The sequence below is a fragment of the Danio rerio genome, chromosome 24 (genome assembly GCF_052040795.2).
Source record: "Danio rerio strain M-AB ecotype USA chromosome 24, GRCz13ab, whole genome shotgun sequence".
Taxonomy (NCBI): domain Eukaryota; kingdom Metazoa; phylum Chordata; class Actinopteri; order Cypriniformes; family Danionidae; genus Danio; species Danio rerio.
Window position 1 is genome coordinate 17,524,783 of NC_141044.1, and position 26,131 is coordinate 17,550,913.

The 26,131-nt window shown below is 34.1% G+C and overlaps 1 long non-coding RNA gene across 2 annotated transcripts; it reads left to right on the top strand.

Annotated features, from left to right (window-relative positions):
- The first annotated feature begins 12,439 nt into the window (after window positions 1-12,439).
- Window positions 12,440-20,185, top strand: LOC147838005 (uncharacterized). 2 transcript variants are annotated; one of them, XR_015524859.1, is made up of 6 exons: window positions 12,440-12,476; window positions 12,751-12,832; window positions 12,946-13,046; window positions 13,390-13,459; window positions 13,952-14,053; window positions 18,288-20,185. It is a non-coding gene; the product is annotated as an uncharacterized LOC147838005 (long non-coding RNA). The 2 variants fall into 2 exon arrangements; XR_015524860.1 differs by having other exon boundaries at window positions 12,785-12,832.
- Window positions 20,186-26,131: the final 5,946 nt, after the last annotated feature.

The window sequence follows — 26,131 nt, forward strand, 5'->3', positions numbered from 1 at the left end:
TAGAAATTGCAGTCAAATGGATGTAGCAGAATGTTTTTGCTTTAAAAAAAAAAAGTAGGCTGAAACATATTTTTTCATTGAGCCATAACTGATCCCCTGCTTGACTTAACTGTCCTTGTCATTTAGTCTGAAGTGAATGCATAGGATTTTTTTAAATTGATATATTAAATGTCATAGAATATAGTGACGTCAGTCCATGTTTATTGATAGTTTTTCATTTTGGATTCGCGATCATGTCAACAACAAAGTCACCAAATCAATTTAATTTGGATGTTTCTCCAGCAACTGTACATTTTCTCCCCATTATACTTATTTCTAAATGAAATGATTTGCATAATGGATAGTTTTGGCCGTTCTTGCATTACTCATCTGGTTTCTCATCGCTAAACATGACAGAATTCTTGATTTTGCTTTATTATTCATAGGCAATAGACATTTATCTGCCCTAGAGCTAGATTAAGTTCTTTTGTCACAGCATTAAGTTACACTTTAAATCTCCAAGGCATTGGTTTATGCAAATTAAATAGTCCATAAAATTTCAGTTCAAGTGCTTGACTTGAAGATGCATCACGTCATAACACCGAGGGCATTAAGAGCATGTAATGGATTTTTAGCGTGTGACTCCGTGAACAATATTTTGACATCATAAAATGAAAACATGCTGTGACTTATACAGCTTAGCGATGTTCATTTGGCACCAAAACTATCTGGAAATGATTATATACAGCACAATGTTGTCATTACGCAGCTTCAGCATTTCTAGCGCGAGACAATTGCATTCGAGAGAGGCGTATAATCATGACATTGCTCTTTATTGCAGGCATTTTGACACAACTCCAAAAGTGAAATAACGTTTCGCTTAGGTCAGTAATCAGCGATGCCGATGTTATATGGTTGGCAGAAGAGACTGACATAAAAAAAAGCTGGATAGTGGTGTAATAAGATTGCCTAGCACTCTCTTCCCCCCCATACCCCCCACCCCCTCAGAGGTCAAGCTAACCTTGAAAACTGCTTTTTTCAACACATTCTGTCGTGACTCTGATCCAAATCCATTGCCTCTGTAGGCTCAAATGAATTGGCTTTTTGTCATGACTGAGGCTGTTTTTAAAGGTTTGCCTGAAGGTTAATACCCCTTATGTTGCCCCAATATTTCAGTGGTTTATTGTGTTGCGGTAGATGAACAACTGTGAGGCGCAGCTATTTTAAGACCACCCTGAGGCGTACTTTAGTGTAGTAAAATCACTTTATGCATCCGGTAATATAGTCTTTGGAAGTAGTAAAACACCAATCTGGTTAACCATAAATGAGGTGTAGTAATGACAAGTGGGTGATGTTTTGTAGAAACGGGGTGAAATGGAGAGAACAGAATCGGTAATATCGGTTAAATGAATGTTTGGTTGCTAAATGTGAGCAGGTTTACAGGGAGAAGTTGTGCTGTGTGATTATTTTCTGTTTAGAAATGTAGTTAGAGTTTATTATACATTTGCACCAATAGAGAGAAAGAAAAGTGCTGTTTATTTAATTTTTTGGATATTATCTCTGTTTTACAGACATTTCTATTACCTCAAAAACAAAAAGCAAATTTTAAAACACAGGAAAAACAACAGTAAAAAATGAAGAAAAGTTAGATTAGGACAGTCCTGTTTTACAGATTTCATTAATTTTTTTTTTAATGTGTGGTATTTTTTTTTTCTACATAAAAAGATAGTCAACAAACATTTCTGTGCAATATTATGCATAATAAATTCTTGATCAGCCATGTTATACCACACTATACAGAATAAGGTCAAATGCTAAATAAACCTTTATTATTTAAAATAACCTTATTTTATTTTAAATCATAACAGGACATTTGCAATTACTTTAAAAGTTATTTTAGGAAATGATTAATAATATGTGAATACAATGCTAATAATAATGCTAATAATAATGCTAATAATAATGCTAATAATAATAATAATGCTAATAATAATAATAATAGCAATTAAAATAACGATAGTAATAATAATGATAATAATAATTACGATTCATTTGCATAATGTGCACACAATTAACATTTTAATTAAATTAATTCCAAAGAGTCTCACTTCAACCTAAGGCCAACAGCTTTGCATTTTTCCAGTAGATGGCAGACTAGTGAAATAAATTTTTGTTCTCATTCCATAGACACTGAACCCTAACCACATTCATTAACAAGTCAAATTTGTACATATCGGTCAGCTGAGAGCGGAAGTTATTAATTATAAATTAGACACTCAAAAGACACTTATCAAAAGACTGGTATACAATTAATTTGTCTGAAATGCAATACTAGTACTGTTTTAATGTGGTAAATCTAAATCTGGTCCTCCAGAAGCCATTTATAACTGTTTAAAAATGATGTACACACAATCATTTCTGTACTCTATGAACTTTCTGTAATCCTTAAAAAACACTGCTATTTTTAGCATCTAATGGTGTGTCTCCTGACTAGCTGGGAACTGGATGAAATTAGCCTCTAAGAGTCTTTCACTACAGTGGCTGAAAGAAAACCGAATGGTCCTAAAAAAACCAAAATAAATAAATAGCTTTGCTTGAATGAATTAGTGCAGCCTTTTTAGCCCACACAGTGTGATTTTAATCACATCATTTTATTAACATGCAGCTGAAAACTCCCTGTGGCATTTTGCAGCAACTTGGCGGCGTTTTCGCCCCCCTGATTAACATTTAACTTGGATCTGGCGGGACCTTGTTGCTACAATTAATTCTCTGTCATCCCAAAGCGGGGTCACATGCTAACGAGGCCACAGCCTTCACAGTGACACTGCTTTGCACTGCCATTTAAACCAAGCCATATCTCTATACAGCACAGTTAGTAACTTGAACACATTAAATAAAAAATAAAAAAACAATCCTTATAAGTCGCATACTGCCAGGGCATATAATATGACATATTTCAACTACCAAAAAAAAATTAAAGTGATCGTTCACCCCAAAATTAAAGTAAGATCTTAATCTGCTCACCCTAAGGGTTTTCCTAGATGCTTATTTACTGTATAAGGTTAAAATGATAGTTAATCCAAATCCCAAATTGTATTAACCATTTAGCCACCCTAAATTGGTTCCAAACATTTCAGCTGATTTTAAAGAATATTGGAATACGGTAGCCTCTGACTTCCACAGTATTCAAGTTTATTTGTATAGCACTTTTTATAGGGGGGATAAATAGAATGGCTACTTGTTTCCTACATCTTTCAGACTATTATCATTTTGTGTTTAACAGAAGCTCAGAAAAATAAATCGGGTCTGGAGGCTGAGCAAATGTAAATGACAGGATTTAAAGACTTCCTGTTGCTTAAATAGTAGAACTGTGCTAGCAATGCCATGGCTTGATTAATAGGTAGTGCAAGAACTGATAAAATGGCTTTCTTTAAAGAACACATGAAGAGTTCAGATGCAAAAACCTCTAAATGCCATCTAAAATTTCCTTCTAAAATTAGCATTTTTCTCAGACTCTTGTGTGTAGGTTCAATAATTTTACATATATGTTGAATAATAGGGTATTTCTACTGCTTCTAAAGTGAAAATAAAACTGAACATAAACATAGGAGGTTGAAAAAAATTGCTTGTGTTTGAAAGAAATGTCAGATGGCGTTTAGAAGTTTTTGTATCTTGGCTCTTCATATGTTTTAGCCGATTTTTTTTTATTTATAAATGCAACTTAATGCTTTGGTGACTGAAACACAGTGTACACAGCTAAAACAAAATGAATATATGTGTTTCCTGGTGATACACTGAGGCTTTATGAAGCAAAACAATCATTAAATTACATGAAACTGAATGCTTTTAGGAACATTATTACTTATATTTTTTGAATGTTTCTAAAATTACTTAATAGTTTGTTTATGGTATGCAAGCAGCGCAGTGCATTTCAGACTGCAGCTCTGACCAGAGTTTGTACCTTGACATGCACACACAGTATTATCTCATGTTTTGTTCTATCCTGCTCTCAAGACAATATGGATTGGTTTGATTTTTGCTGAATACATTGTAATATGCTGAAATGACTGGTATGAATCCAAATGTATATTTTGAGCAGAATGGTAGATTATACAATCAGGGCTTATTATAAAATAAAATAAAAAGATGTCTTTCATGGGGCAGTTATATTGGGTTCAAGGTGTTATATTGTTCTTTAAGAATTGAGATTACATTTCTATGACTTTTTGAAAAAAGTGCCTTGTGCTTTCACATTTAATCTAACAAAAACAAACTGTAAAAGTAATATTTTTAAATGGATTATTATAAATAGTTGTTGATTTATGATTTTGACACAAAGCTGAATTTTAGCCTCACGTGTCTTGTAGTCCTTCAGAAATCATTTTAATATGCTGATTCAGTTCAGTGTTGCCAATGTTGAAAAGTGCTTGATATTCTTTGGAAACCATGATTAATTCTTTGAATCTTTTGTGGCAATTCTGAACATTTTTACTGTCACTTTTAATTAATTTAATGCATTCTTTTTTAAATAGAAGTATTCATTTATTTGAAAAGGCCAATTGGTCTTTAGAGCCTAAATTTGCAGAAGCTAACTTAATATGAACATTACCTTTGTTTAAAGAGCCCCTAATATGCAATAAAAAGGGTCATATTTGGGTTTGGGGGGTCTCCACCAACAGGCTGGGTCAAAAAACCCTTTCATTGTCTTATAATATGCATTTTTTTTTACCTAATTATCCCAACGGTTACCATATGATTCATTCAGCGATTAATTTGTTCCCAACTCTTCCTTAGCATGATGCTTATCTGTGCTGATTGGTCCGATGACCCAGTCTGCTGTGATTGGTCAACTGTGTTCAGCTCAAGACAGAGAGAAATGTCCTCGACGGCTTATGAACGTTGTTGAAGTAGTCAGAGCACAGAGCATGTGTGTGAGCCCAAATGCAGGAGTGCATTAAAGCAATGCAGTTAAACACCAACATACAGGGCTCTATTTTGACGGTCCATTCACAAAACTGAAAGCGCAGGGCTCAAACACATTTAGGGCGTGTGAGAATCCATATTTTATGGTCTAAAAGGGTTGAGTTTCTTTTCTTTTATTTTCTTCCTAAAGTAAGTGTAAGTGGGAAAACTGAGCATTTCACAAGCAAACAGTTAACAGTTTTTTTTTTTTTTTTTTTTTTTTGAAACAGTTAAACAAACCATCCACTGCTCAAGAATGAGAGATAAATGATCTACTTTCACTTTCGCTCTTGTGGATAGGGAAACCTTTATGCACAAACATAAATTAGCCTATAAATAATTTATTTTGTTTGTTAAGCGCAAATATTTGTTTCAAAACTATTTCTAAATTAAGTTCTAATTTCCAGCAAACGAATAAATGAACAATAATAACGGAGTCTGTTCAAAAACCTGAGTAATATCCTAATACACATGCTGTGCCCCAGGTGTCTAAAACCTGCAGGTGGGCAAATCTAAGGTTGTTTTTAATAAAACAAATATAAATATGGATATATTAAATAATACTGCTAATAATAATAACATTATACAAAAGCAAATTGTTATGAATGAACTGAAAAAGCCCCCGAGATAAAGAAGGCATAAAAGCAGTGGTTTTTCATATTTATGTAGGCTAGAAAATAATATCTTTTGTAATATGTTAATCCTTTATATCTATATCCTATTTATATTCTAAATATATATATCCTTAATATTTGAATTTTTTCATATGTAAAGATATTTGCCTAATGCTCTCTTGTGCGTATTAAGCAGTGCGTAAGCGAGGGGCAACTCTGCGCTGGAGTTTAGACCGGGTTTGTTTTGGTCTAATGAGAAATCTATTATAGTTTCTCGAAATAGCAACACGCCAGCAATGCACCTTAGAATGCCTTCCTTTTTAGACCAGAACGCCTATGGGCGCACATATGAGTGCAGATGCATTTGCTATTTAAAGAGAGTGGCGCAACACCTCAAAATGACTCTTGCGCCAAGCTGAAACTAGCAAACAAGTATTGGATCGCGCCTTGCGCCACATTGCGCCGGGTGTATGATAGGGCCCACAGTATTGCTGTATTCTTAAGCATAAGTAAAAACAGTGACACACAGTGGCAAAAGCGGACCAATTTTAAACTTGACCGCAGCATGTGTGTAGGAACAGCTGACGGTGGCCATAGCATTGACAAACAGCAATGGATTGTTAAAAAAGCAACATGCGTCTTGTTTTCAGTGTGGCTTTAGACACGATATGTGAATACAAAGAGTTAACCAGATACAGTACAAGCGGTTACAAGTATCAAAACACAATCCAACACATAATTTGCAGAAAACAAGGAGGCAACCATTTCAATCACACTTACACTTTTAAAATAGAGGGAGGAAACTAATCCATGAACTGTGTACTGTAAAGTTCCTGTCAAGCTCTGACAAAGTCCCATACATCAATAGCCTGTTCTAATCCTTCCTTTTACAAACGGCCAATGAATGCACCATTGTAAGCGTTTAGTTTGCTGAAGCACTCGATAGAAAAATAATGGGAACACAGCACAAGGCTGGGGCTATAATGCTCAGGTTATTTTAAAATAAACTTCAACCACTGACTCTTCACAGCCTCATCTTTAGGTAGGGAAAATAACACTAATTTTTCCTCACACTTCAGAGCAGTGTCTTTGCGAGATGTGTTTTCTTTTTTTTTTTTTGTACTGTGTTTGTGGGCAGGGCCGGGGGTTTAAATTTTCCCAGGTCTGTGTGCGCAACAAATGGGCGAGGCCTGAGTTCCGTATTGACATCATTCTGACATGGCTAAAGACTCGTTACAGTAGTGATTCATTTGAACCATCATGAGTCTTCTCTTTTATAAATGAATCAATAGTTTTAAACACGGTGCACTTTCAGATTTAAGCCTTAGCTAGATATTTCACTTCACTTAGAGTTGTGTTACATTCTGCTTTGAAGGTCATTTTCAAAACCCCATAATAGGGGCTCTTTAATGTACAAAAGATTCTAAACAGCGTTTTAATTCAATACATCTAACAAGAAATTAATTTTGTCGATGATGATAAAAGACCTTGAGTGCACTTTGACATTTGGAGTGGACCTTTGACATAAAACATTACTGTGCTGTACTTGGTTCCTGATTTAAATATGGGTCTGAATGTGCATGGATATATGGATGATTTTTTCTGACATTATTATTTTTTTAAAGGTTCTTGTAATATTAATAATTGGCTGATTTAATTGCTTTTGTAATTGAGGCCAGCTAGTGTACTGACATTGTCTTTGACAAGTCTTTGACATAATATTACAGCTATGATTTTTAGCAACTATGTTGGAAATGCTGGATTTGAGCAGTGTGAGCTGGATGTCATTATATTGGTGTCATAACCTGAATGGAGGTGAGCTTTGTTTCTATTGCCTACCTCTCAGGTTGGAGCCAGTGCAATTGTCAGTTTGTATCTGGGTTGTCTGGCAAGCCTTCTAAGGGAGTCTTCTTTTCAATGATGACATGATTGTAAGTGTTGTCTGTATGTTTCCCTTTTGAGTAGAACCATTGGTGTGACATTGGTGCCATCTCTTTATTTCTATAGTGTTTTTTTATGTAGATTGTGTCTCCCTGATGTGATAGAGGTTGCATTTTTTAGTCATCTCTCTTGGGAGTAGAGCCAGAGTTAACATTAGTCCCCTGACCCGGAGTGAGGTTTGGGGGATGAGCATAACAGGGGCCAGCATGAAAGAGCTGTGTGGGTAAACCTCACTCAGCTGGCCTTGAGAGGTGCACTAACAACTGAAGCTACCTTTAAAGTACCTATCTTGAAGATATTGGTTCAAATCCAAGTCAGAGCAGTGCAAGCAGAGCTGGAGGGCATTGCATTAGAGCTGTAAGCCATGAATGGATTAGGGTTTAAAGGGCTGAGTTGCCAAATAGTTAGAGTTGTGCAGGTAATCCTCACTCTCTTGGCCTGCTAGATGTGTGGTCTTTAGCATCCTTGTTAATGTGAACATTTACAAAAGTGAACCGGACTTAACTGTGACGTGAACCTTATCTCTGATTCTGATTTAGTGATCCTCTTCCATGTCAGATGTTGGTTTGACTGCTTCTCGGAGCAGTGTGAGTAGAGATGGAAGTCATTACATTAGTACAGAGACCCAAATGGGAGTGAGGTTTAGGGGGGGTGAGTGTAAAGAATGTGACACAACTTTCCTCCACACAGCCAGAAGAAATAATCATAATGAAGTTTATCATAAACTGGTTGTAACATTTTGATTTGATTCAATTTGTCAGTTTAAAAAATATATAAATCATCAGATTCCTTGTAATCAACCTAAATCTTTTAAAATTGAATACTTTTAGATTTAATCAGTTAAAAAATATAAATATAGTGTAAATATACCTAGTTGTAGAAAAAAGCCAGATCTAATTTGTTAAATTACATGAGATTTATTTACTTCATATTTGGGGCAAAATCAGTACATTTCCTTACACTACACAGCTTATTAAATCCAATTTGATTTAAATTAAAAAGAAAAACACATTTGATTTATGGATATTATTACATACATCTTTTTTATTTACATTTAACTAACAAAAATCAGTCACTTAAAGCTTATTAGTTCAGTTATGTTAAAAGTATTATCCAAATGGTTAAAAAAAAAAGAACATAATTAGAATACATAAATCTTATTAAGGCCTGAACATTTATTTTGAATGCATCCTGTCTGCGTGAGAGTTTGTGTCTGGCTGCATTTTTACTGCAGATCTTGATGATCAAGTCTGATTTTTTTTACTGTATCCGATTGTTTTTTTTTTTTTTTTATGACCAGCTTACATCATCTTTTTAAAGTGACTCGTATCCGATTGTCTGTATTTACACAGCACACAGAAAAGATGCAATGATCAGGAAAAAAAGAGCGGGCTCAAACTGACAGCTGATAATTAAAGAGCGCGATTTTCTTCATTCCTGTATTTAACGTGTTTGCAGGGTTTCATTTTTAAAATTCTTTTTGACAAGTTTTTTTTCTTATAGTTTGTGACAGAAAAGTTCTCATTTGTCCATCTTCTTTTAATCTAGGCCATTTTAAGATAAGGCATCTTAATGTAATGTCCATGGCGTGATTTATGCGTGTGATGTATGCACTAGTTTTATATTAGTTTATATTGTTACTTGGCAGATATTGCGCTCTCTCTCAGGTTGATCATGCTTAAATACTCTTGCTACAAGTCAATATAAAAACTTCTTTTGTTCCTAGAGATTTAAGGTTTGGGCTGAAATCTATTCTGAAATGAAAGCATGAGTTGACATAATTTGATATGGTTTGTTAATGACGCGCGACTCGCATTGACAGGTGAAAACCTGATCTACCTGCTTACACTGCATACACGAGGGCACAGATCTAAGTTATTGTATAATGATAGTTTGTTCTGTAGCCAATCGGAAAAAAAAATAAAATAAATTATAATCATAGCTTAAAGGGTCTAATAATTGTGACCTTAAAACAGTTGATTAAAAAAATATATATTAACTGCTTTTATTCTAGCTGAAATAAAACAAATAATTCTTTCTCCAAAAGAAAAAAAATATTAGACATACTGTGAAAATTTCCTTGCTCTATTAAACATCATTTGGCAAATATTTAAAAAAGAATAATTGTGACTTCAACTGTATATATGCCAAAAAAATTTAGTCACTTGAACCTTGCAGTGTAAATGCAGCCTCTGTGCACTTACGGGGGACAATAGTCTGTTTTCTTATTTCAGAAAGGGAAACCAGAACTTGTGATGTGCACGTATAGTTCATAAACAATGCAGTGTTTGGTATCATTTTCACAGTACTTATCACAAGGGACAGACGGAATCTGCGGACATTTTTTTGCTATTTCTTTTGAGAAAAATCTGCAGATTTCTGCTGAATTATTTTGGTAGTATCCAGTGGAGTATCATAACTAAAACCTTAATATATTAAATAAAAATTAATAAATTACTGAATAAAAACTTAATAAATTCAGATTTACACATTTACTCAAGTAAATAAACAGAATTAATAAAGGGCTAAAAATTAAAAAATAAAAGATTTTCCGCAGATTTCCACAGACTTCCGCAGATTTTTAGCCCATCATTCTGTTCATTTATTTGACTAAATTTGTGTACATCTATATTTATTCTGTTTTAAATGAATTACAGTAATATTATTGACTAATATGAAAATGTTTATCTGATTTATGTACAATGCAATTTGTAAAGTAATATATTCTGTCTTTTGGTGGATATATGAGAGAATTGCTTTGTTTATTAAATAATGTGAATCTAATTGGATTTGCATTTTAAACATTAAATAAAAGTTAAAAAGATATATATATATATATATATATATATATACATATATATATATATATATATATATATTATTATTATTTTTTTTTTTTTTATTTTTTTTTTTTCACATATTAAGGTTTTAGTTATGATGGATTTGCTTGTGTGAGATGTGTTTGTGACTAAAAATATTTTAGAAATACAACTAAATTACAGCCGGCACTTGCTGTTACTTCTGGACTTGAAATATTTGTGTGGTTTCAACTCTTTGGTTTTTGTTTTTGTGCTTTTGAGTCGCTTCTGAACAAGTAATCAGAGCGCTCTCTTTCCCTGATGGCTGGCACCAGTGTTGAATTGGGCAAATGATGGGCTGATGCTGGCCAATTATTTTCTTTTATTTAACATTATCAAACCTTCCAATTTTGTTAGTAAAAAATCTGCATGGGAAAATATCATCAACAACAAACAAAGGCACAGTCTGATGATGCTGTGACTGAGTGTGGAATCTTGGAAGTTGTCATCTTCATAACATCCTATGAGACTACGGCAGAATTCATGTTTATAAATGAGCTGAAGTATTCAAGACCTATTGTCATGGTAGTATGGAGCAGAAAGCCTTTGAAGTGAAACTAGCATGCTAAAGCTATTGCTGATAAGAGACGAGCATGACGCTGCATTAAGTTCTTCCGGTCAACATATTAAATTATTTAATCATTCATTTTCCTTTAGCTTAATCTCTATTTCAGCGGAATAAACCACCAACTATTACGGGATATATTTTATGCAGTGGATGCCCTTCCAGCCGCAATCCATTACTGGGACACACCATCACACTCTCATTCACACACACACTCACACATTACGACCAATTTAGTTTATTCAATTTACCTATAGCGTATGTCTTTAGATTGTGGGCGACACCAGAGCACTCTGAGGAAACTCTCGCTAACACAGGAAGAACATTCAAACTCACACAGAAATGCCGGTCGACTTGAACCACCGACCATCTTGCTGTGAGACGACAGTGCTAAATACTGAGCCACCATGCCACCTTAAATCATACACTGTCACTAAAATATATAACACTGCTCCAATGATTGGACATTTTAATGAAACAGTCCTACATAGTGTGCCTTTAAATGTGCACTAGTGTACAAGTACACCCGTCTGCAGCCCGCAGATCGGGGCGGGGCTGAATACGGGGCGGAGCTGAATGTGCAGCCCCGCCCATAAATGGGCGGGACTAAACATGTCACTCCGCCTACAAGTCTTTCATTGGTTCACGGAAACAGACGTTGATGTAATGTATGCTTTCGATTCCGGTTTTCATCTCTGCATGGTAAGTACACATCTTCTGTCATGTAAATGGTCAAGTACACCTCACGTATTATGTATCATTTATTTAATTAAAGGCCTTTAAGAAGATATGAAGTTTTAAAGCCTTAAAAAAAAGTTTTCTGTGTTAGGGTTGGCGTTTTCCAGGTTGATCGTACAGTTGGTGGTTTTATTCACTTAGAAGAATAATGTAAACTTTAAAGAGTTTCGAGCAACACAGTCCATCACATGAAGTTTATTAATATCAAAGATAACAAAATATATTTTTCTTTGTGGCATGTTCTCTAATTTATATACTCTGGTAATGTTAATGCTAAATATGTACAATATAAAACTTGATTCTTAACTTACTGATCTATACTACATTCTGTTTGCAGATCATTGGCATTGATATATAGTCATCACTATGATTCCTTAGGAGCATATTCTCTGTTTTATTTTATTTGACCTCAGTTCTTTCTCTCTTTTTGTTTTAATAGATTTGTGCATTTAATAATTTTTATTTTTATTTACACTTCATGTTCTCTTTTTTTTGTTTACTTTATAACCCATGCATGAAACTTATGCAGAGGGGAATGTGAGGAGGGGGCATGCCTAGTACAAACATATTTAATTCTTTGAGTTTAACTTTAATATACTGTACACTGTAAAAAATTCCTGTAAATTTACGTTGAAAATAAACAGCAAAATGCTGTTTTAATGTAAAAACAGCAAGTTGCCGTTTTTTACAATGCATCATGGGAAGACTTGCTCACTTCAGTTTGAGTGGTTGAGCAACAACAGTAAGGGCACTGTAATTTAACGGTTTTATACCATATTTCTGTGTACACAAGACGCCATTTTGGATTATCTACATGAGGTAAGTTTGCAGCTCCATATGTGACTAACTATCTGTAAAGTACCTGTTAGTTTTTAATATCACATGTTAACATCCAATAAACACACAACTGCAACAATGATTTGACTGTGTGAATTTGAAAAGCAAGATTAGCATAAGGACTCGGTAACGTTAGTCCTCACATCTCCTGGAGCCTGGATGGATATTTTACCTGAACTTTTAGGAACAGTGCAAATGTTGAACGTTGTAATTTGTGGTTACATGAACTGGTACATTGCCCTGCATTTTATGACAGATTTGAACTGCGTGCCTCTGTTTGAAACTCCAAGGTACTTAACAAGAAAGGATAATTGGATAATTTGGATATTTTCGACGAGGTAAGAAGCTATATCTGTAAACGTACTATCTTTAAATTACTTATTAAATTTAAATATCATGCCATAAACATCCAATCAACACATAACCAAAGCACCTGTTTATTTAATTGCAGGATCTGACCGTGTGAATGTCTTGAGAAGAGAAAGGGGGTAACTTTAGCCTAATTTAGCAAGCTAACGATAGCTGGAGGACTCATTTTCACATCACACACAGGTAAGAATGTTAAACCTAGATTTTACACGAACTTTGAGTGAAGATTGTACAGAATCTTTTTTTTTTATGTGGTTACATGTGTAACTTGCATATTTGGTCCATTTTATTACAGATACACCTTTTCATTTGCAACTCCGGTGCTTCTAAAAATAACATTTTAAGATCGAGTGAGACCTTTGTTATTTTTACGTTATTGCAGTTGGTTTATATAGAAATTGACTAGAGTTACGATCAGATTTTATGCTTGGTAACGTTACCCAAAGTGGCAGAGCTTTTAATGTTTTTTGTAAGGAGTAACTGCTATTATAATGAAAATTCTTTACAATTCATTTTTGACCAATAGATGTCTGCCACCACTGCTAATCTTGAAAAGATGGGTAACCTGCCTGTGACTCCTCATTTGATTCTGCCTGGTAAGTATTTTGTGATTAAGATAGGGAAAAAATCTAATTTGTGTCCCGCTATAGACTTTGCTGGTTTGTATTTGACGAAATAGATTCATTCATTTTTAATTCATTAAAGCAAAGTCTCATTTAGTTAGAAATGTATGTATTTGTTTTGATCTGATACCCAAAGAAATAAACTTGCCTTTTAGAAGCCTAGTTATCCTTTAGTATTACTATTGACATACTATTGTCAATGTTTTAACACATGGTTAAGACATTCTGTCACTTTTCATTATCTTTGAATCTCAGATTACCTGGTTTGATTTCATGTAGTTGCTTATTATAGTTATTTAAATATTTATTTTAATTTTGAAAAATGATATTGTATGGCTTTATCACGTCTTGCATAATTTAATCATGGCCCTTTCTACACCAAGCCTTTCAAAACAAATGATAAATCACAGAATTAATCTCCAGAATAATTTCTAAATAATACTTTAATCCATCAATGTATTAAAGGTTCAGATGATACTTTGGGCCAGTGGATAAAACAATGGATGATCAGCATGAAAGGCACAGTAATCTGTGAGGGTGAGCATGCACACTGGAATTCCTTCAAAGGTAATATGTTTGCACTTACATATTTTGTGTTTAATTTAGCATGAGGACTTCATGGAATAGAATATTGTTATGTCCAACTTGTCACATGTGTGTTTGTGTGTATACACTACAAGTGAAAAGTTTGGAATCAGAAATATATATATTATATTTCGTATAATAAGCTTCTTGTGCTCACAAAGGCTAAACAATACTGTAATAGAAACAAGGAAAAATACAGCAAAAACTGTGATATAGTGAAATGTCAGTTAAATAGTATATATTTATCATAAACTAATTAAATCATGTACTGGTATTTTATTGTATTTAGTTTAAAATGTGATTCTTGTATTTTAAAGTTAAATTTTGATCATCATTAAAAATACTAGTCCTCAGTGTCACATAATTCTCATGGTGCTTAATATAACCATCTGCTAAGAATAAACATTTATTGTTGTTGTCATAACTTTGTGAAACAATACAATACACATTATTCATTCATTTTCTTTTCGGCTTAGTCCCTTTATTAATCCAGGGTTGCCACAGCTTAATGAACCGCCAACTTATCCAGCACATGTTTTATGCAGTGGATGCCCTTCCAGCTGCAACCCATCTCTGGGAAACATCCATACACACCCATTCACACACATACACTACGAACAATATAGCCTACCCAATTCACCTGTACCACATCTTTAGACTTGTGGGGGAAACCAGAGCACCAGGAAGAAACCCACGCGAACACAGGGAGAACATGCAAACTCCGCACAGAAACATCAACTGACCTAGCCAAGTCTCGAACCAGTGATCTTCTTGCTGTGAGGTGACAGCACTACCTACTGCGCCACCACGTCAGTACACATTATACAATACTATTTCAAAGTACCATTGAAAATTAATTACTATTACTCATCCAACTAAATTGTTCAAGCATGAAAGTAAATTAGACAACGCGGTGGCTCAGTAGGTAGTGCTGTCACCTCACATCAAGAAGGTTGCTTGTTCAAGCCTCGACTGGGTCAGCATTTCCGTGTGGAGTTTGCATGTTCTCCTTGTGTTCACGTGGGTTTCCTCCGGGTGCTCCGGTTTTCCCCACAGTCCAAAGACATGCGATACAGGTGAATTGGGTAAGCTAAAATTGTCTGTAGTGTATGAGTGTGAATGAGAGTGTATGGGTGTTTCCCAGTGATGGGTTGCAGCTGGAAGGGCATCCGCTGCGTAAGACATATGATGGATAAGTTGGTGGTTCATTCCGCTGTGGCGACCCCAGATTAATAAAGGGAAAAAGCCAAAAAGAAAATGAATGAAGGAATGAATAAAAGTAAATTAATTTTTTATAATGCAAAAAAAGATTTTTAAAAAAATATGCACTTATTTTTTTTCGTCAAACAATCGTAAAAGAATGCATCAGTTTCCAAAATACTTTGAAGCTTTTTTTTTAGCACTGATCATTATAAGAATCAATATTAGTGGTTTTGTACCAATAATATAATGATTTCTTAAGGATCATGTGACACTAAATTAAATGTGAAACTAAGTTCAATAAGAAAAAAAATAAAAATTGAAAAATTGAATTATTTAAATTGTGTAGAAACTAGGGATGTAACAAAATTGTAAATACCGTCATACCGCAATAGTAATTTTTTTCAATATTACCGTAGGCGCATGACTCAATAAAACTATATTTCTGAGAAAAGTTTGCTTAGGCGAATGAAGCGAACGGGAGGTAGCGGGAACTACAATTCCCATCAGCCCAGGCGTGGCCATCATCCTTTGCGGTCTGTTGTCGCTACAGATCCAGTAATGCGGAAATGGAGTGTGCTGCTAGTAGCGGGGAAAAAAAAGAGCTGGAAATGATTGAACCTAAAGCGGGTTTTAAATCGGATGTGTGAAAGCATTTCGGTTTCTCTCTAAAAAGATACAAGAAAGGAGAAAAGGTGACAGACAAAGAAAAAAACAGTATGCAGGCACTGCCAGACTGTTGTGAAATATAAGTCGGGGAATACGACTCAGAACAGTCATGGGGACTGCAGAACACAACACACTTGTTAGATTGATGCAGACATTGACTTGTACCGCAAAGAGACCTCTATCTCACTCATGGTTTGTCCTCTCAAGTGGTGGAAAGACAATGCAGTAATTGCATAGTAATATGATCATTGATAGTAATATGATCATTTTGCTTAAAAAACCCATCTCTATCTAAGTGAGTGCGTGATTAAATGTTGAATGTGATGAGTTTTCAACAATACTAAATTGAAACTTTATTTATTTTTATATGGTTTAATAGTTTTTTGTTATTAAAATTTAAAAATTGAAGTTCCTGTTTCGAAACTTACAGATAGATGGCTAATTTGTATGTCATTGATATGTTCAGTGCTAAGGTAAAAAAAAACACTTTTGGCACTTTTTTCGAGTCTTTTCATTAGTTTTGTTTTTCCTGTAAATTATTCAATAAGTATGCCATTCATACCGAGGTATTATCAAACAGTGAAATTCTGATACTGTTACATCCTTAGTAGTAACACTTTAAAATTCAACATTTTTACTTAATTTTTGATCAAATAAATGCAGCCTTTGTAAGCAGAATAGCCTTTTTAAACATGACCTCTAAAAAATCTGTCCTTCAGATTAATATTTTGAATAGAATGCTTTACAATTACATATTTGTGCATAAACATTAGATTAGTCAAAGCCAAAATTGGAGCTAATAAACTTAGTACACGCCAGTGAATATTTTGAATATTTTGATGAAAAAAAAAAAAAAACAACTTTAATAATAAACAGGAAAAAAATATTACTCTGTTTAATAAAACTGTTTTGTTTAAATGCACCAATATATATTTGTCTATATTCACTGAGGAATTTATACAAATATAAATTTTTTAAAGGGGCTGTTCATTTATGCTGAACACTATGTGGTGTGTGTGTGTGTGCGTGCGTGCGTGCGTGTGTGCGCGGTCAAAATTATTAGCCTCCTTGATTTTTTTTTCTTTTTTCAATATTTACATATTTATGTTTAACAGAGCAAAGAATATTTCACAGAATTTCTGATAATATTATTTCTTCTGGAGAAATTTTTTCTGATTTTTAGCTAGAATAAAAGTAGTTTTTAATTTTTTTTAAAACATATTAAGGTCAATATTATTAGTCCCCTAAAGCAATACATATTTTTTTATTGTTTACAGAACAAACCATCGTTATACAATGACTTTAATCAACCTAATTAACCTAGTTAGGCCTTTATATGTCACCTTAAGCTAAACACTAGTATTTTAAGAAAATATAGGCAATTATTATCTGCTGTCATCATGGGAAAGATAAAAGAAATCAGTTATTAGTTTTTACAAATTAGTTATTAAAACTAGTATGTTCAGAAATGTTGAACAAATCTTCTCTTTGTTAAACAGAAATTGGGGAAAAAATTATATATTATATTAAATACAGTTGAAGTCTGAATTATTTGCCCCCTGTTTATTTTTTTCCCCTATTTCTGTTTAACGGAGAGAACTTCCTCAACACATTTCTAAACATAATAGTTTTAATAACTCATCTCTAATAACTGATTTATTTTCTCTTTGTCATGATGACAGTAAATAATATTTGACGAGATATACTTCAAGACACTTCTATACAGCTTAAAGTGACATTTAAAGGCTTAACTGGGTTATTTAGGTTAACTAGGCTGACTAGGGTAATCAGGCAAGTCATTATATAGCAATGGTTTGTTCTGTAGACTATCTTAACATTATAAAGCTTAAAGGGGCTAGTAATTTTGACCTTAAAAATCAATATTTAAAAAAAAATAAACCTATTTTTATTCTAGTCAAAATAAAACAAGACTTTTTCCTGAAAAAAAAATATTATCAGATACTGTGAGCATTTCCTTGCTCTGTTAAACATCATTAGGAAAATAATGAAAATAAATAATTCAAAAAAAGGGGCTGATAATTCTGACTTCAACTGTACATATATAATAGCAAATAGGGACTTTAACTATGTACACACACGTCACTGGTGTTGTTAAAAAATCAAACATTTTAACATTTGAATGCCCTTTTTATGTCTTTAATCTTCATCATATAATAATAACCTTTTTTCAGGGAAAACCATTTTAGTGCTGCAAAAATGCATGTGCTTTTCACTAAAATTTTCTTTCAGCACAGAAAATCACTTTTGCAGATAGTTTATTTATTTTTGTAAGTCATACAGTTTTAAATACCTTGTTCACAGAAAATCTTTTATTCTTATTATTCAGATGCTTTGCTGGCATAAATCCAGAGAGGGGAACCAAGGCTGTGAGAGGAAATGTGACGTCAAAAAAAACTGGCAAGACAGTTCAGCAGAAGACCATGACTGTAAACCCCAAGGTTTCAAACCTTTTAAAGAAACTAATGGACTTTGAATGGGACTTTATTTAAAATGCAGCTAGCTTGCACCCCCCTACTTTTGCAACACAGAGGCCTTTTTTTCTTTATTTGCTGAAGCTCATTTTGGGGCGATATATTTTTATATTTTATATCCAAGACTAAATTGTAAAGTGGCTATTTATTAATTTTTTCTATGGCATTCGGTAAGTTGCTTCTTGTTGTACAATGCTGAATACAATCTTAACATTTCTGGAGAACTTACAATTTTTGCCTGTTCTTTGGCTTAATATTTTCACAAACACAATGCAGATTTTATTTTGTGTTGTTTGAAAATAAAAATGTGAAATATAACTTGGATTTATTTCTCTTTTTGAATCATTTTAATCTGAAATAATATGGTTAAATATGGATTGTAATTTAACAGCTTTATGCTTCTAAATAACAGATGCATGCTGTAGATAAAATGTAAAAAAGGTAGGGCACTGTATTTTTACATTAGAATAACAGTGGTATGCTGTATCTTACAAAACAGTATCATGCTGTTAATTTAAAATGGTAGGGCACTGTATTTTTACAGTTCCATAACAGTAGATTACTGTGGCTAAAAAAACAGTATCACGCTGTTAATTTAAAACGGTAGGGCACTGTATTTTTACAGTTCCACAACAGTAGAATACTGTTGCTAACAAAAACAGTATCATGCTGGTAATTTAAAAAACGGTAGGGCACCATATTTTTACAGTATGATAATGGCAACCACAGCTGCCAGTAGATTACCGTTTTTTTACAGGGAAATTTTTTACAGTGTATGTTAAGCGACATGTTGATGATTGTTGGTTATTACAGATGCCGCCTGAGATCTTGCAGTGGATCCTACTGAGAGTTGTCACACAGGATGGTGATGGGACATTTCTGCAACTCTCACTGACATCCAGGACCTTCTGAGCCATTGTCATTCATTCATTCATTTTCTTGTCGGTTTTGTCCCTTTATTAATCCAGAGTCACAACAGCGGAATGGACTGCCAACTTATCCAGCAGGTTTTTACGCAGCGGATGCCCTTCCAGCCGCAACCCATCTCTGGGAAATATCCACACACACATTCACACACACACTCATACACTACAGACAATTAAGCCTACCCAATTCACCTGTACCGCATGTCTTTGGACTGTGGGGGAAACCGGAGCACCTGGAGAAAACCCACGCGAAGGCAGGGAGAACATGCAAACTCCACACAGAAACGCCAACTGAGCCGAGGTTCGAATCAGCGACCCAGCAACGTTCTTGCTGTGAGGTGACAGCACTACCTACTGCGCCACTGCCTCGCCGAGCCATTGTCAGTAATCCAAAATTCAAGAAGCAGGGTGTGTGTGTGTGTGTGTGTGGGTGTGTGTGTGTGTACACATGATAAAGAGTACAGAATATGCCAAGCACTTTTTACTGCAGATTGTTACTTTAATGCTGTGGTGGAATTTCCCTGTAAAAATATATATAATTGTTTTTATGTTTATTAAAGATAATAATCACAAACTGCTGTATCTTCAATTATTATTAATATTTTCTATAAATTGTCAGTCTTCCTTTTGTACGTGTGCATGTGCTTACACAGATGTTCTGTAGGTGAGACATCTGACATCTAAAAAACACAGATCTGACAGATTTTTACTTGAACCGAGAAAGAGGGACTTTCAACTGACTGTATTGCTTTGTGTTGGTGTTTTTACTGAAGATGAAGTTGGTATTTATTTATCAGGATTTGTCAAATAAAAAAATCAGAAGTTTACACGAGTGCTGCACTTATTAATGTCAAATTTATTTTCATTAATTTGTGTCCTGATAGATAAGTAATAAATAAAACTGGCCGTTTGTGCCACACTATTAATATAATATTAAGTGTATTTAATATTCTAATTAAATGAAATAGAATAACAATGTTGTATGTGACTCTTAATAACCAAACAAAATCATTATAAAAAATATTTTTAAAGATCTACAGTGCAGAAATGGATCCAGAAGGATTGTTAGAAAGTGGTATTAAAGTATTTACCCTGTATTTACAAATAATACAAAAATAAAACCAAGAAGACTGCATTTTAATTCAGTAGTATTAGATTATAAAATTATTAGTAACTTATTAATTAAATTGTAGAACAGATATTAAAACCACCCAGTAGGTGGCAGCAGAGCACTGTCTTCATTCAAATGGAGAAACTAAACAAAACTTTAATGGATTAGTAAATAATAAATAATGAAATTGATTGCATCCATAGATGACACATCATGTAATATGAAAAAAATTAATAAAAAAATTTACTCATGCTGGAACATTTACATATAACAGATAATATACGTTTATATTCATAGCAGCGTCAAAGTAAAAATAAATCCATTATATGATGAAATAATCTGATTTAATAAGTAAAAAGGTTACAAACATATACTTCCCTTAATAAATAATAGCTTATCCCTGCTCTTAATAAAACTCAAAGCAGTGCAGTATTGAAAGAGAAACAATTGGACACATGCCCAATATTTTTAATAGTATAAGTTTACTATTTTTAATTGTAAATTTTCCAGAGAACTCTCCCATTCAAAGGGAAAAAATTAAACTGAACTAAAAGCACTGCATTTTTATTTATTTATTTTTTCAGACTCCACCTTTATTTGCTGTAAATATGCAATATGCATTTGCATTTTGAAGCAAAATAATAAACCATTAAAATATCAGAACTAAAATCACTGCGTTTCTGAAGTGACACCATTGTGAAGAGTCTTTTGAGTCTTTTGTAATATTTTTTAGCAGGAAAAATACCATTATGAAATTCACATAACTGTTAACATAATTAACATATAAAACACTCATCAAGAATGCCCACTTTTGTGCATTTTTGTGTTTATTAACAATAAAAACAATATTTAAGAAATTGTACATGCATTTCCTGTTTACTGACACCACGTAGTGGGCATTCACTCTATTGCGTTTCCACTAACCAATGAAATTACAGGTGGGCGTGGCTGAACATGCAGCCCCGCCCCACATTCATCCCCGCCCAGATCTGCGGGCTGCAGACAGGGGCTTCTCCTAGTGTAAGCACAAGCGCTAAAACGCTGGATGCAGTTCACTTAACAGCCACAGGTGTCACTGATAACAAGGGTTTTTGAATTCTTCACACACTGTAGCTTCTTTTAATGTGAACTCCCATTTTTGTCTCTTGTAGTTTTACTGTCGTATTTAGGGATTTCTTTTATGTTTGTTTCTTAAATTCACTTGGCCTCCTGTTGTTGCTCCCTGGAGTCTTCATAAATATGATGAGGGTTTCTTTGCTCTTGGCAAATTGTGAAAGTCTGTTTCTGAGCTGACTGAAAAGACTTCATGCTTGCTGCTCCACTCAGCCCTAGAGATGCAGATACGGTGACTCTGTAATATGTGTTTTTTGGATTATAATAGTGAAACCCTTTGTACTTTTCTTAATACACACTGTTTAAAAAACCTTTAAACTCCACAAGCTAAAGGAAACTGGAAAGGCAATTCATGCAGGTTGGGTTTTTAGATTTCATAAACAATATAATTGGGGTTTAAACGATTGCAATAGATATAGTATTTTGCTTATGTTCTCCAAAGAATGTGTAAATGTTAAAATAATAAAATAATGTTTTTTAGTATAGTGTTAAATATTTTTCAATATATTTTAGCTTAAAATCCTTACATTTTTATTTATTAATTTGATGTTATACAAATGTGTACTACATGCAGTTTTTAATCATTTTCATATCTCTTATCTACTGTTATTTATTTATGTGCATCCCCAGGCTGCTGCTACAGTGATTAGATTGTTTGTATAAGCACATATATTTTTTTTTTATTGTTTTATTAATATATCCCATCTGTTCGTATGTTTTTCTGTTCTTGTGTTCGTTCTTGCCTTCGTTCGTATGTTCATCCTTCTGTCCGTCCATCCGTTCATCTGTCAGTTCATTCTTCTGTTCATCTGTCAGTTTGTTCTTCCTTTCGTCCTTCCGTTCATCCATCCGTTCGTTCTTCCGTTCGTCCTTTCATTCATTCATCTGTTCGTTCTTCCATTCATCCGTCAGTTTGTTCTTACATTCGTCCTTCTGTTCATCCATCCGTTCATTCTTCTGTTTATTCATCCGTTCATTCTTCTGTCCATTCATCCTTTCGTTCGTCTTTCCGTTCATCCATCCATTCGTTCTTCCCTTCATATGTCAGTTTGTTCTTCCATTCGTCCTTCCGTTCATCCATCCGTTCATTCTTCCATTTGTTTTTCCTTTCATCCTTCCGTTTGTCCTTCCGTTCATTCGTCTGTCCGTTCTGTCTTCCATTTGTTTGTTTTTCCTTTCGTTCTTCCATCCATCTGTTCTTCCATTCAACCTTCGTCCTTCCATTTGTCTTTCCATTCAACAGTCCATTCGTTCATCTATTCTTCTTCCGTTTTTCCATCCATTCATTCTTCTGTTCGTCTGTCCGTTTATTCGTTCTACCATCCGTTCTCTAATCGTTCGTTCATCCGTCTCTCTGTATTTATTAATTAATTCATTCATGAGCTGCTTTACATGTATGTACTGTATGTATGTATTTATTTATTTGTTTGTTTGTTTGTTTAAATCCATTGTCTGGTGTTAACTGTTAGTTAGTTTCTTGTTTGTTTACAAATACAAATGGCACAAGCAAAATGCAAGAATGCCTGTGAGAAAGGCCACCTTAGATTTTCAGTACAAACTGTGTTTATAGACACAGAAATATACTATTTTATTTGAAATAGAGCCCGGCGTTTTAGACATTGACTTAGCATTATTTTAAATATTTTATTTCAGTTGTTGTCTGCGGTATTAAAGATGAAATTAGGATTTGGCAGTTTTTCATTTTCGTTCTGAAGAAAGCTTCACCCGAAAGCAACTTGTCACAGGAGTTTACAGAACAATCATTGTGTTTTTGCTTTTTCCTGTTGTTTTGGTGCAAAGGTTTGTGCCTGCGGCGAGCGCTCATTGATCTGTGTGAGTGCAGGGATGCACAGCACATCCCGACTCCAGCCAGAGTCTATGCCCTTGTTATGTGAGCTCGAGCTGCCGTACATTTTATTTTTTTCCCCTCTGCTGCCAATGAGGAGTTTAATGGAAGTGTTGGTGGGCACATCAGATTTATTGACGCGGTGGTCAGCTGGAACGCTCAGAAATACTCCTGTTGTGTCTTTATTCGCTTCATTATTCAGGGCCGTGCCTTGATGGCTAGCTTTGTGGTTTGGTGGCCTGCTATGAACACACTATTCCCTGTGCTCAGATTGCGGTGTTTACTAGTGTTATGTGTGAGTTTTATGGTTTAGAGTTGATTTGTGAGCGCTGGCTGAGCAAGTGTCCCAGCACTACAGTTTTATGGGTCAGGTTTTTTTTGTTTGTTTGTTTGTTTTGCTGCACCAGGCCTGAGAGACATCAATATCACATGGCGAATAAACAAATCATGTTTGCGGATTAGCTTTTGTACAGAGATTTGATGCTCAAATAAGCAGTGTTATGGGGGAAGAGTCTACTCAGTGTTCACATTTTAAATTTAAATCTAATTGTTAAAGTTTCTCTTAAATCTAAATGTAATATATTTTAAGATTAATTTGTTAGAATCAATCTGCTATAATCTTAAGACCCATATGCTTCAAATATAAACCCTTCCATGTACCCTGATGAAGATCTTGACATTAGGGGTGGGTTAAGAATCTAAAATGTTTGCTCAAGTAAAAGTAACAATCTTAAAAGTTACTCGGGTAAGAGTAAAAAAGTATAATAAATATTTTTTCTAAGTCTGAAATTAATGTTTTACTGTACTATTTTAAATGGCTTACAATGTGAATGAATAATATATGCTAGCCTAATCTATTTTTACTTTTAACAGCAGTTCTCTTAAAAAAATAATTTATTCTTGCGTATATTAAGTACATGTAATCTTAGGAATAAAATGCAGACCTGGTTTTATGTATATTATAAACTTGAACAGCATATGTATGTGTTTATGCTGTTCAATTTATTTCATTTTGTGAAAAACTGTTATAAAAATGTTTAGAAATAACCTTTGTTAATAAGTGCTAGTAGGGCTGTTAGGTTCACAAGATGTTTGCCTGCTTGCACAAGAGCATATAAAGGAAAAATACTTGGACCTGTGAATTCTGGTATGAGATTTGGTAAAAAGCGGCCATAGTTATCAAATTACCATTAATAGGTTTCAAACAGGAATAATTTCGACAGTTATCAGGTTGGAGTAGGAGTTCATGTATATGCTGTAATATCAGTTTCATCTACTGCGTGGATTTTATTATAAACTAGATAAACAGACTGAACTCTAAAAATGTACTCTAAGACTAAAAGTACACATCTTTAAGTGGAAATTTTATTAACTTACTGCAATGTAGGCACACCTGGACAAGTGAGTTGCTCTCTATTTGTACATGCACATGTATAACAAATTTCAGAGATATGAGACATGAATGAAAAAAAAGACGTGCTCTGTAGTACCTGAATCTTCGAACTCCCTGCAATATGCAGAATTGTTTGGTTTTCTTATTCACATGTAGCCAAGCATTTAAGCGGTTCACCTAAACACTCACATATATACCAAATGGTAAATGACAGTGTTAATCTGAACTTATCCAAGTTCATTAAACACAATGCGGTGATGAACATCAATGAGCCAAATTGCTGAAACAGTTTGCAAATGAACCCCCAGTGGGAAAATTCCTTCTGAACGCACACATATAGGGTTCTATTTTAACGATCTAGGCGCAAAGTCTTAAACGCATGGCGCAGAGCATTAAAGCCATGCCCAAATCCAATTTTGCTATTTTAAGGATGGAAAATAGTGCTTTGCACCCTGGCACATGGTCTAACAGGGTTGTGCTTATTATCTTAATGAGTTATGGGTGTTTTAGAGTATAACGTGAATTAAACCAAGAGTCTCATCTCCTATTCCCTTTAAGAGTCAATTGCATAACGCCATGGGATTTTTAAGTGGAATGCTTCACTGAATGCATTGGGAGGATAAAGAACGAACCTCCTCCATTCGGCCTCTTTATTTTCTCTTGCTCTTAACTTTTTCTCTTTACTTCTTTACTTTAGTGGATAAGAAAATGGTGTTGTACAAAATAGCCTACATAATTAATTCAGATTGTTTCAAAGCGCAAAGATTTTTTTTTAAAACTATTTCTGAATTCAGGTCTAATTTTCTGCAAATTAGTAAATGAACAATAATAATGAATTGTGGTCAAAAAACTGAGTTAAATCCAAACACACCTAAGGCCCACATTCAAAACCCAACAAGTGGACAAATCTAAACTTCTAAACAAATATAATAAATAATAATAATAATAATGACTTTAAACAAATGCACATTTTCATTAATAAATTAAAAAAGCTCCCTGAGATGAGGCATGGAGGCAGTGGTTTTCATATTTATGTTGAAAATACAGTAATATATTGTCCGTAGTGTATGAGTGTGTGTGTGTGTGTGTGTGTGTGTGTGTGTGTGTGTGTGTGTGTGTGTGTGTGTGTGTGTGTGTGTGTGTGTGAGTGTGTGTGTGTGTGTGTGTGTGTGTGTGTGTGTGTGTGTGTGTGTGTGTGTGTGTGTGTGGATGGATGAGAGATGGGTTGCAGCTTGAAGGGCATCCACTGCCTAAAAACATGCTGCTCTCGGTTGTAATTATGCAAAGCGTAAAAAATAGCTGTGCTGCTC